This window comes from Carcharodon carcharias, chromosome 30 (genome assembly GCF_017639515.1).
Source record: "Carcharodon carcharias isolate sCarCar2 chromosome 30, sCarCar2.pri, whole genome shotgun sequence".
In the NCBI taxonomy this organism is placed as follows: domain Eukaryota; kingdom Metazoa; phylum Chordata; class Chondrichthyes; order Lamniformes; family Lamnidae; genus Carcharodon; species Carcharodon carcharias.
The window spans coordinates 18,414,293-18,426,568 of NC_054496.1; the positions used below are offsets into that span (position 1 = coordinate 18,414,293).

A 12,276-nucleotide genomic window follows, 5' to 3' on the forward strand; every position below is an offset into this window, starting at 1 on the left:
AAACAAAAGCAGCAACTACATGCATGCATCAAACTCTATAACTAAAGAAGAACTCTCTCTTAGAGGTTCCCTGCGCTGCAAACTCATTGGTTTACACAGGTCATGTGATCTTACAACATGGGATTATTCTTAAAGCTACAGTCCTATGTTTCTCAAAACTATAATTACTACAGTAGTGTGAACTAAACCAGGCATGATCATGCTGTCCTGATAATGAAAACTTTTAAATGGAAATAATCTAAAGATGGGTCTTGGAGGTTTCAAGTGATGGGGCTGTGACTATTTCCTTTGGCAGCTTGTTCCATTTTGAGATTGACCTTGGGAAGAAAGATTGTTGATACAATGTCTTGGAAACAAATGGTCTTTGTAGTTTGTGTGGATGGTGACCTCGTATTTGGTCATTGCTGGAGGGCACCAGGTACTTGTTTCTGTCAATTCCTATCAGCCCATTCCATATTTTATAGAACATGGTCAGTGTATTTTTCCCTCATTTACTGTAGTGATTCCCATTCCAAATCTTTGATCAAGAATGTGACATTGGTGTATTACCCATACTGATTCATACAGAATTGTGCAGCACAGCTTTGGATTGCTTCAATCTTATTGATACCTCTCGCCATATTAGGATTCAACACACAACTTGCATATACCCCACTGTACAAAGTAGGACTGGACACATTTGGTAATGACTCTGATATTTTTGTTGCAATACCGAAGATTCATCCTCAGAAGTTTGAGAACCTTGTTTGCTTTCGATGTGATCTGTTGAATGTGGAATCTCCACTGAAGATTGTTTTTGTGATGAACCCATAGGTTTGGTTGTGTATCACTTGATAGGGTTTCACAAGCTCCCAAGTTAAACTGACTGATAACTTGGCTACAATCTGAACCATTTTGCATGTTGCACAGGGCTCCCTTCCCCCTCCACACCCCCTCGTTTTCTCCCTTTCCTCTGTGATGGTTTGTATCTAGAGTTTGTGCAAGCTTTGATGCATTTGGGTAACATTTCTTGACCTGTTATCTTAACATTCAAAGTGACTGAGCTAAAGCAGTGGAGAAATACCACACGAAGATGCTGAGTATTCATTTGGTAATATTGCTGAGCTCCTTTGCTTCCGTATACTTGCACCATTTTGTGGGGGTTTGAAGGTTTTCCACATTTGTAAAGGGCTTTAGTGAGACCGCACCTAGAATACTGTGTGCAGCTTTGGTCTCCATATTTAGGACAGATATATTTGCCTTGGACGCGGTACAGCAAAAGTTCGTTAGATTGGCTCCTGGGAAAATTGGGAATGTGCCAGAATTGGAGGAGCACGGACATCTAGCAGGGTTGTGTAGGTCTTGAGAAGATTACAGAAAACAAGGATGCATATTTTAAAATTGATGCCAGACTGGAAGACAAATTATGTCGGTGAGCACAGGGATGATAGGTGATTTAGGATACAGAAAGTTGAGTTTTGGATGAACTCAAATTTTTGGATGGTGGATGATGAGAGACTGGCCAGGTCATTGTTGGAATATTCAAACATAGAGCAGCTATTAAGGAAAGGAAGGAACTTAGAGAGGAGGAGGTTCAGAAAGAAAAGAAAATGCCAATTTTGCAATGATTTGCAATGCCAGTGTGATAACTAAAGGAAGCTATTGTAAATGGAAATTACTTGATATGATATGGGAGTATTATTCACTGCACGACAAATATTGGCAGTGTCACAACCATTTACTGTCTGCTTTCACACGACACGCATTGTATTCTGCAGGGACTTTCCATTTTAAATACCAGAGTGGAACAGATCAATGCCCACATAGCTAAAATAACATCTTAACTCTTTCTTCCTCCCTGTCCATCGTGTACAGTTCCAGCCTAGAAAATGGATGCCCATTTTACAGGCTTAAAAGGGGCTCCAACTAATTTGATGATATGGTGGGGTTCACCCAAGCACATTCTACAGAGAGTGCGCCACCTGTCATATTGGCAAAGGCAGAGAAAAAGCCTCTTAAGGCCCCGACTGGAAACAGTTGTTGATCCCATTACATATGGAAATAGCAGGGGAATGACTAAGGCCTGTCAGATGCCTCCTTGGCAAAATTGGGCTGCTCTGAATATCATTGGAAATCCAGATCTGCTTGCTGCCAACACTCATTGTACTGATGAACACATGAAGGCTGTTCATACCAGAGATCTACCAGCACCAGCTGTATCCCAGAAAGCACCAGCACATTCAACAACAACAAGAACTTGCATTTATGTAGTACTTGCAACATAATAAAATCTTCTTAGGAGTGTAGCCAGACAATATCTGATTTTGAACCACATACTAGGCCAGATGATCAAATCCTGGTCTATAAAACATGATTCAGAAGGACCTCAATTGGGATATTTTGACTACATCTTTTGCAATCCACAGCCAGTTGATGAAAATACATTATCCCAGTAAATGCCAATTTAGCTGCTTGAGATATGGGACCTAATTCTTCCTGTAGAATGCGCTTGGGTGAACCCCACCATACCATCAAATTATTTGGAGCCCTTTTTAAGCCTGTAAAATGGGCATCCATTTTCTAGGCTGGAACTGTACACGATGGACAGGGAGAGGGAAGAGTTAAGATGTTATTTTTACTATGTGGGCATTGATCCATTCCTCTCTGGTATTTAAAATGCTCTATGTTTGAACATTCGAACAGTCTCCTGGCTGGTCTCTCATCATCCACCATCCAAAGATTTGAGTTAATCTAAAACTCAACTTCCTGTATCCTATATCGCACCAAGTGTTGGTCACCCATCATCCCTATGCTCGCTGACATGTGTTGTCTTCCAGTCTGGCACCGATTTTAAAATATACACCTTTGTTTTCTGTAATCTTCTCAAGACCTACACAACCCTGCGAGATGTCTGTGCTCCTCTAATTCTCGTCTCTTGCACATTCCCAATTTTCTTCACTGCTCAGTTGGCAGTTGTGCCTTCAGCTGCCTAGACCCTAAGCTCTGGAATTCCCTTAGCCGCTCGGCTCGCTACCTCTTTGTCCTCCTTTAAGACATTCCTTAAAAACTACTTCTTTTACCAAGCTTTAGGTCCACTGATCTAACATTTCTTACATGGCTCAGTGTTGCATTTTGTTTGATAATGCTTTTGTGAAGCATTATCAAACATTTTGCTATGTTAAAGGTGCTATATAAATTCAACCTATTGTTGCTGTAGATGCCCCCTTGTGTTAACAGTATCCAAGCTGGGTGATGAAGCAGAAAGTTTATTGACTTGTTCAGTGTCACAGCTTTCTTCCCACAGCTATCCCCAATTTATACTCTTCTGTGCAACACTAAATAAATGATCAAATTAAAGTGATAGCGCCTAAGAGTCACTGTAACTAAAGACAAAAATTCAAAGGAACCTTAGCGAATTAAATTAAAACATCATTTTGGGGACCGAGGAAGCACCCCCAGCACAGCACTGTCCACTGGCCGTGGAAATCCTCTTTTAAGCAAAACAAAAATAAATAAATTAAACTAAAAATTAATAAATCAGAGGGGGGGGTGACAGCCCCTGGGGGGGGTCACTGTAACTAAAACAAAAACACGGAAGGAAGCTTTCAAAATCAAATCAAAATGTCATTCCCGGGAATGATGATGCACCCCCGCCCCCAGCCCCACCCCCGCCCCCAGCCCCACCCCCACCCCAGCCCCACACCGCCCCCCCACCCTAATCCCCGCCCCAATCCCAGCCCCCTTCCCCAATCCCACCCCCCACCTCAATCCTAGCCCCCGCCCCCGCCCCAATCCCAGCCCCCACCCCTGCCCCAATCCCAGCCCCCACCCCCGCCCCATTCCCAGCCCCCACCCCCGCCCCATTCCCAGCCACCGCCCCAATCCCAGCCCCTTCCCCAACCCCAGCCCCTGCCCCAGCCCCAGCCCCAATCCCAGCCCCTACCCCAATCCCAGCCCCAGTCCCACCCCCAAGCCCCCACCCCAATCCCAGCCCCAGCCCCTGTGGTGCCCACCCATCGTTGAAGGCCTCATCCCCTATTTATGTCTACTTTTTGAATTGTAAATCGGGGAGAGCGTGAACGCAGTCCCCCACCACCACAAATTTTGCAGTCGAGTATCCCCCATTGGGGACATCGCAGGCATCAGCACACCCAAAACATATCATTAACACCTTGTACCTAGCAGTCTCATGTGACTAGATGAAAAGTTAGATGAGATGTGATAGTTATTTCTGTAACTGAGCACCGTAAGACTGTACTTAAACATTTGTAAATGTTTGCATTGTATTGTTAAAAATACTTTTGATACTGAGGAGCATCTTAACAATATTTATTCCATTGGACTTCCAAATGCTTCGGAAAAACTTTCTGTAGCATTTATAAGAACATAAGAAACATGACCAGGAGGAGGTCATTCAGCCCCTCGAGCCCTGTTGCACCATTCAATATGATCATGGCTGATCTTCTATACCAACTCCGCTTTTCCGCCATATCCCTGTATATCTTGCTTCCCTAGTGTCCAAAAATCATTTGATTTCAGGTTTGAATGTACTCATCACCTGAGCGTCGACAGCTCTCTGTGGTGCAGAATTGCGAAGATTCACAACTCCCTGAGTGAAGAAATTTCTCCTCATCACATTCATTATCCCGAGAACTCTTATCCTGAGAACATGACCCTGAGTTTTAGGCTTTCCAGTCAAGAAAAACTGCCTCTCAACATCTACCCTGTCAAGCTGTCTGAGAATGTTGCATGTTTCAACGGGAACACTTCTTATTCTTCTAAACTCTAGAGTATATGCTCCGATTCTATCAAATCTCTACACACCCAAGCCTCTCAAACCAGGAATCAATCTAACGAACCCTTTTCCTTCCACACACAGTTAATTAGGAAAATTATCTTTTTTTGAAATGCTGGGGTATTTGCAGGATCCTGTCAAAATTTTGCCCCGCCCCCATCACCCCCTATCCACCATCCTATACCCCACACAACCCTGGGTATCTTCTCTGGAAGATTTTGTGTTGTTGAATGGTTTTGTTGCATAGTTGATTGATTTTAATCTCCCCAGCTCTGGGCAGGAATTTGCAGAAACAGATATAGGTGTGGGAGGATGCTTGCCATTTTTAATTTGCATATCGGCCAGCAACCTGTGGTGACTAAGAGATACCCCATGGATTAGTCTTGCAAACACAATGTCACGCACTCAACTTCCCCATGAGTTTCACGAAGTTGTTGCATTTGCGCATTAATTTCCCATTAAACTGGCCGCCAGAAGATAAGTCTAGTAATTAACAGCTTAAGGACCCTTTCAACAATGTGACAATTGTTAATGTGGTGACAGTCAACTTCTCTGGCCCAGAAAGTGAATAATTGAAACTGTGAGGTCTCATTGATTCAGGGTGTCAAAATGTCAATTTTTTAATTTAATAAAAATGGAAAGTGCTGGGAAAACTCAGCAGGTCTGGCAGGATCTGTGGAGAGGGAAACGGATTTAATGTTTCAAGTACAATATGACTCTTCAGAACTGAAATTCCAAAGTTCCAGCTCTGAAGAAGAGTCATATTGGACTCGACACGTTAACCCTGCTTCTCTCTTCACAGATGCTGCCTGAACTGCTGAGTTTTTCCAGCACTTTCCATTTTTATTTCAGGTCTCCAGCATCCACAGTATTGTCCTTTTAATTTTTTAATGTAAATACTTTTTCTTACTTTTCCTTTCTGCCTGTCTTAATCCCACCTTTCTTCCCCTCTCATTTATTTCATTTTGTGTGAAATCTTTCTCAATCTCATTGGTTTGAGAGATTCACCATCGACCCTGTCCATCATCAATGTTCCAGAAGCCCTATGGCCCTCATTGCACTGGTATTGGCTCACACTTAGAGTCATTTCTTTAGAGTCATCCAGGGGCTGGATTTTATGGCCTCTCGCTGGGCATGTTTTCAGCGAGGTGGGTACGTAAAACATTATGGGGGGGCTAGCCTGCCACCTTCCTGCCCAACCCCCGACCTGCCCCCCATAATGCAGTAGGTGGGCAGGTGCCGAAATCAACAGCCTGCCTGCCATTTTGAAAAAGGTCATTAACCAGCAATTGAGCTTGTTCATAAGCTAATTGACATGACTATTATGCTGTCCATGCCATAATGCAGTTGGTGTGGGCAGGTGGGCAAGAGTGAGACGAAACTCTATTTCCTTGTCATACTGTTGGTAGCACACTTGCCTCTGTAATCAAAGGATTCCAGGTTCAAATCCCACTTCTGGGCTTGAGTACAGAAATCAAGGCTGACACCACAAAGCAGTATGAAGGAAGCATTGCACTGTTGAAGGTGCTGTCTTTTAATGGGAGTGGTAGTGGTGTAGTGATAATGTCACTGGGCTGGTAATCCAGAGAATCCCAGGCCTCTGGGGACATGGGTTCAAATCCCAGGAATTTAAATTCAATTAATAAATCTGGCATTGAAAGGTCAGCCCTGGTCACGGTGACCAATAAAACTTTATTGTTTTCTTGCTGCAATTGTACAGGGCCTTGGTGAGACGACACCTGGTATATTGTGTGCAGTTTTGGTCTCCTTATCTGAGGAATGATGTTCTTGCTATAGAGGGAGTGCAGCGAAGGTTTACCAGACTGATTCCTGGGATGGCGGGACTGACATATGAGGAGAGATTGAGTCGATTAGGATTATATTCACTGGAGTTCAGAAGAATGAGGGGGGATCTCATAGAAACCCAAAACATTCTAACATGCCTAGACAGGGTAGATGCAGGAAGGATGTTCCCGATGGTGGGGGAGTCCAGAACCAGGGGTCACAGTCTGAGGATATGGGGTAGACCATTTAGGACTGAGATGAGGAGAAATTTCTTCACCCAGAGAGTGGTGAGCCTGTGGAATTCGCTACCACAGAAAGTAGTTGAGACCAAAACATTGTATGTTTTCAAGAAAGATTGAGATAGAGCTCTTGGGGTGAAAGGGATCAAAGATTATGGGGAGAAAGCAGGAGCAGGCTATTGAGTTGGATGATCAGCCATGATCATAATGAATGGCGGAGCAGGCTCGAAGGGCCGAATGGCCTACTCCTGCTCCTAGTTTCTATGTTTCTATGTTTTTTTTAAACAATTTTGCTGAAAAGGCAGGAGTGCCCTGCACCCACCTCCGACAATCTTACCTCCCACTTGGCATCTTCCCACATGGCCTTCAAAACCCCCCCCACCACCAACCCCTCCCCACCCTCATGTTCCACCCTAGGCTCCCCAATCCCAACCCCCTCCAAAACTCTCTCTGGAGGCCAGGCCCTGTTCATCCATGGGCCTGCAATTCGGGGAGTGCCCACTACTCAGTTCTGGTGCTGCCGGTGCTGCTGGAGCTGCCGGCCAATCAGATCGGCCAGCCACTCTCGAGGGTGGGACTTCCTCTCACTGAGGGACGGAAGTCCACCCCTCACCTTACCCTCCCCAGCTGCAGATTATATCAGCGTGTGGCGGCCTTGCTTGAAGTATGTCGACGAGGGACTGGCTTTTCTTCCAGGGGGTCCCGCTCCCTCTCCAACTACCCAGAAAATTCTGCCTCTAGAGTCAGTTACAGCACAGAAGGAGGCTGTTAAGCCCATTGAGTCTCAGTCAGCAACTTGCAGAGCAAATATTTGTTTGAGCTGAAGAGAGCAGGAAAATGTCTAACTGGGTTCAGCTGCGAGGTGCCTCGCTCCAGCAAGATCAGGCAAATTGTGTTTGCCACAGTGCGTGCTGCTTGTCGAGACTGTTGCCTTCCTTTGAATGGTTAACTTTAAACTGTTGTACTGTAACCTTAGCTCAAGTTCCAACCCACGCCTGTGGCAACTTGGCACCTTATTTTGCTTTCCCTGGCATGTCTGGTGACGTCTGTAAAAATGCAAAGAGATGATTCCTCCAGTTTAGGCAAAGATTGTCATTCAGATAGTGATAGATATGCACTGAGGTAATTGTTTCATGCCCTCAGTCACAACAAGCCCACACAGAGTTGCCTTTTGGGCTATGTCACTGAAAAGGAATCATTGGTTAATTATAGCAATTGGAAAGCAATTCTCATTTGAATTAAAACGCCCAAACAGGTTTTAGTAGTTTAAAGAGCCTTGGTCAGCATAATCTGACAGGAACTCTCCTCTTGCAGGCCCCCTTTCGAAAACTGGATACGTGAATTGGTGCTAATCTCAGCTCGTGTTGCATTATTACTACCTCAGACTCAGTAAAAAGAGCACAGGGGAGGGCAGTGGCAGCTGAAGAGCAAGTTTCCCGATTTCGGTCGTTTCCTGCTTGATTTGGGTTTTTATCTTGATTGACAAGGGGGTCAAAGGGCATAGAGGGTAGACTGGAAAGTGTAGTTGAGGCCACAGTCAAGATCAGCCATGATCTTGGCGTCGCAGGCTTGAGGGGCCAAATGGCCTCCTCCAGCTCCTAATTTGTATGTGTGTATTTTCACCTCTCCCAGGAGGGCCTATGGTCTAAATTTACCAATAGATTTGGGACCGCTACTTGGGGTCCTGACGCTGAACTTGCCGGCAGCAATACCACTGAAGTTATTTTCCTCCTAACTGGCCACCACCGACCTTGCCATATGGATTCCGGGTGGGATCCCATGAGCCTCAGTGGGCGCTGCTGAGGCAGGTCGGCGATTGAGCGGACGTCTCAGTTTGGAGACTATCGTGCAGAAACCCCTCCAGCTGGGTCTCAGGGGCTGCCTTTTTGCCTGTGACCACCTCTTTGGGACATGGTACGTCCGCAGCCAATGGCCCCCTTCACCCCCACCCCATCGCAACCAAGACTGCCGCAGGAAGGCCAACTCCATGGAGCTGGTGACCTCCCCACCCGATGTTGGGCCACTCCACCATCGGAAAGATAACAATGGGTCAACTAATTCGCCCCTAACTGGGGCCTTAAAAATAGCTGCCTCCTCCATTCAGCATGCTTGGGGGCATCTGCAGTCACCCACAGCCTTCCTCCAGGCTGGTGCAGTGCCAGGGACAGCAGTACATCAGAACAGTGGAACAAGGCACAGAGGGAATGCGCAAGGGTGGATAGTATAATTCTTTGTGTAGTTGGATGCATCGCTGGATAAAGATGTTATGGAAAGCTTTTCATTAATGACTTTTACTGCAGGGTCTTAGACAAGGGGACGCTGTGATGGAGTGTCCCAATTGATTGGAAGCTGGGGAATGACCATCATGCTGAAATGATGATCTCCCAAGGGTAGCGGAGTCAGAGTAAGGCACCCTCAGGCAACCCCTCCAGAGTAAAGGAGACCCAGATGTGTCCTCCCTGCCTCCTCCCCTCCCTTCTCCTCCTGAGGTGGAGATGGTGGCAGTGATAGCATCCTCATGCTGTAATGTTGTGCAGGACACAGCAGATCAGTGAGACCCTCTGATACACACTCCAGGGAGTATCGTTGGGCTACCCCAGGCGGTGGGCTGCTCTAACAATTTCTGGTGACTGCATGGCTCTCATTATAGGCTCATTTTCCTCACATGTATGGGTATCTGAGGGCGGGGGAGGGGGGGGGGTGTCATCAGCCATGTTTAGTGTGGCTATCCCTTGTCTCCAAGCAGCCATCCTCTGGTTCTTCCCTGTGGCCTGAAGATGGTGAGAGCAGTAGACTACCTCCAGACGATGGCATTGTAGCTGCTGCCAGGCGAGTGGATAGTCACTGCCGCAATGGATTGTGCATTGTCGAGTGTCAGCTGCGCTGCATGTTAGGTGAGTGGAAATCCTTACAGTTTCTCTACCTCTCCTCCCTGTTAGCACAAGCATTCACCGGCCCTGCGCAGTCCAAATTCCCCCAAAAAATTTGTGTGCCAAATCAGCCAGAACACCGCTCAGGCCGAGCTGGAAGTAGCCGGAAATGTGCACACCATTTCTTTGCTTTGTTGGCTTTGTCCATAAACTGTAACACAACAGGAGATGGGCGGGTGGGGGAGGGGGTGGAAGTAGAAGGTCATGTGATGAAATCTCCAGGAATAAGGCCCGCCAGAGTTCACAACACAAGGTATGTGGTTTTATATATTATATATAAACACACACACACACACACACACACACACACACACACACACACACACACATATATATATAGCTCTGAAACAGAACAGCAGCTGAGTGCAGATGACTAAGATACCTGGAAAAACTCAGCAGGTCTGGCAGCATCTGCGGAGAGGAACACAGTTAACGTTTCGAGTCCAAATGACCCTTCAACGGAATTAAGTAAAAATATAAAAGAGGTGAAATATAAGCTGGTTTGGGGGGGTGGGGGGGGGGTGCGGGACAAGTAGAGCTGGATAGAGGACCAGTGATAGGTGAAGATAACCAAAAGATGTCACAGGTAAAAGGACAAAGAGGTGTTGAAGGTGGTGATATTATCTGAGGAATGTGCTAATTAAGGGTAGAAAGCAGGATGAGCAAGGTACAGATAGCCCTAGTGGGGGTGGGGTGAGGAGAAGGGATCGAAGTAGGCTAAAAGGTAGAGGTAAAACAATGGATGGAAATACATTTAAAAATAATGGAAATAGGTGGGAAAAGAAAAATCTATATAAATTATTGGAAAAAAAAGAAAAGGGGGGGAATCGGAAAGGGGGTGGGGATTGAGGAGAGAGTTCATGATCTAAGATTGTTGAACTCAATATTCAGTTGGGAAGGCTATAAAGTGCCTATTCGGAAGATGAGGTGCTGTTCCTCCAGTTTGCGTTGAGCAAACTGGAACAATGCAGCAAGCCAAGGATGGACGTGTGGGCATGAGAGCAGGGTGGAGTGTTGAAATGGCAAGCGACAGGGAGGTCTGGGTAATGATTGCGGACAGACCGAATGTGTTCTGCAAAGTGGTCACCCAGTCTGCGTTTGGTCTCTCCAATATAGAGGAAACTGCATTGGGAGCAATGAATGCAGTAGACTAAATTGAGGGAAGTGCAAGTGAAATGCTGCTTCACTTGAAAGGAGTCCTACTCGGTCCCCTCCCACAACTCTTTCTCCGGTACATCGATGATTACTTCGGTGCTGCTTCATGCTCTCGTCGGGACCTGGAAAAATTTATTAATTTTGCTTCCAATTTCCACCCCTCCATCATATTCACATGGTCCATCTCTGACACTTCCCTTCCCTTCCTTGACCTCTCTGTCTCAATTTCTGGTGATAAACTGTCCGCCAATATCCATTACAAGCCTACCGACTCCTACAGCTAGCTCGACTACAGCTCCTCGCACCACACTTCCTGTGAGGACTCCATCCCATTCTCTCAGTTCCTTCGCTTCCGTCGCATCTGTTCTGATGATGCCACTTTCAAAAACAGTTCCTCTGACATGTCTTCTTTCTTCCTTAACCGAGGTTTTCCACCCACGGTGGTTGACAGGGTCCTTAACCGTGTCCGGCCCATCTCCCGCGCATCCGCCCTCATACCTTCTTCTTCCTCCCGGAAACATTATAGGGTCCCCCTTGTCCTCACTTATCACCCCACCAGCCTCCGCATTCAAAGGATCATCCTCCGCCATTTCTGCCTACTCCAGCATGATGCCACCACCAAACACATCTTCTCTTCACCCACCCTGGTGGCATTCCGCAGGGATCGTTCCCTCCAGGACACCCTAGACCACTCCTCCATCACCCCCTACACCTCAATCCCCTCCCACAGCACCATCCCATGCAACCGCAGAAGGTGCAACATCTGCCCCTTTACTTCCCCTCTCCTCACCGTCCAAGGGCCCAAACCCTCCCTTCAAGTGAAGCAGCATTTCACTAGCACTTCCCTCAATTTAGCCTACTGCATTCGTTGCTCCCAATGCGGTTTTCTCTACACTGGAGAGACCAAACACAGACTGGGTGACCGCTTTGCAGAACACCTTCAGTCTGTCCGCAAGCATGACCCAGATCTCCCTCTCGCTTGCCATTTCAACACTCCACCCTGCTCTCATGCCCACATGTCCGTCCTTGGCTTGCTGCATTGTTCCAGTGAAGCTCAACGCAAACTGGAGGAACAGCACCTCATCTTCCGAATAGGCACTTTATAGCCTTCCCGACTGAATATTGAGTTCAACAATTTTAGATCATGAACTCTCTCCTCAATCCCCACCCCCTTTCCGATTCCCCCCCTTTTCTTATTTTTTCCAATAATTTATATAGATTTTTCTTTTCCCACCTACTTCCATTATTTTTAAATGTATTTCTATCCATTGTTTTATCTCTACCTTTTAGCCTTTTTTGATTCCTTCACCCTACCCCACCCCCACTAGGGCTATTTGTACCTTGCTTGTCCTGCTTTCTACCCTTAATTAGCACATTCCTCAGACAATATCAC

At 46.3% G+C, this 12,276-nt stretch overlaps 1 pseudogene; it reads right to left on the reverse strand.

Annotated features, from left to right (window-relative positions):
* Positions 1–4,043: 4,043 nt before the first annotated feature.
* Positions 4,044–4,167, reverse strand: LOC121271439 (annotated as a pseudogene).
* Positions 4,168–12,276: the final 8,109 nt, after the last annotated feature.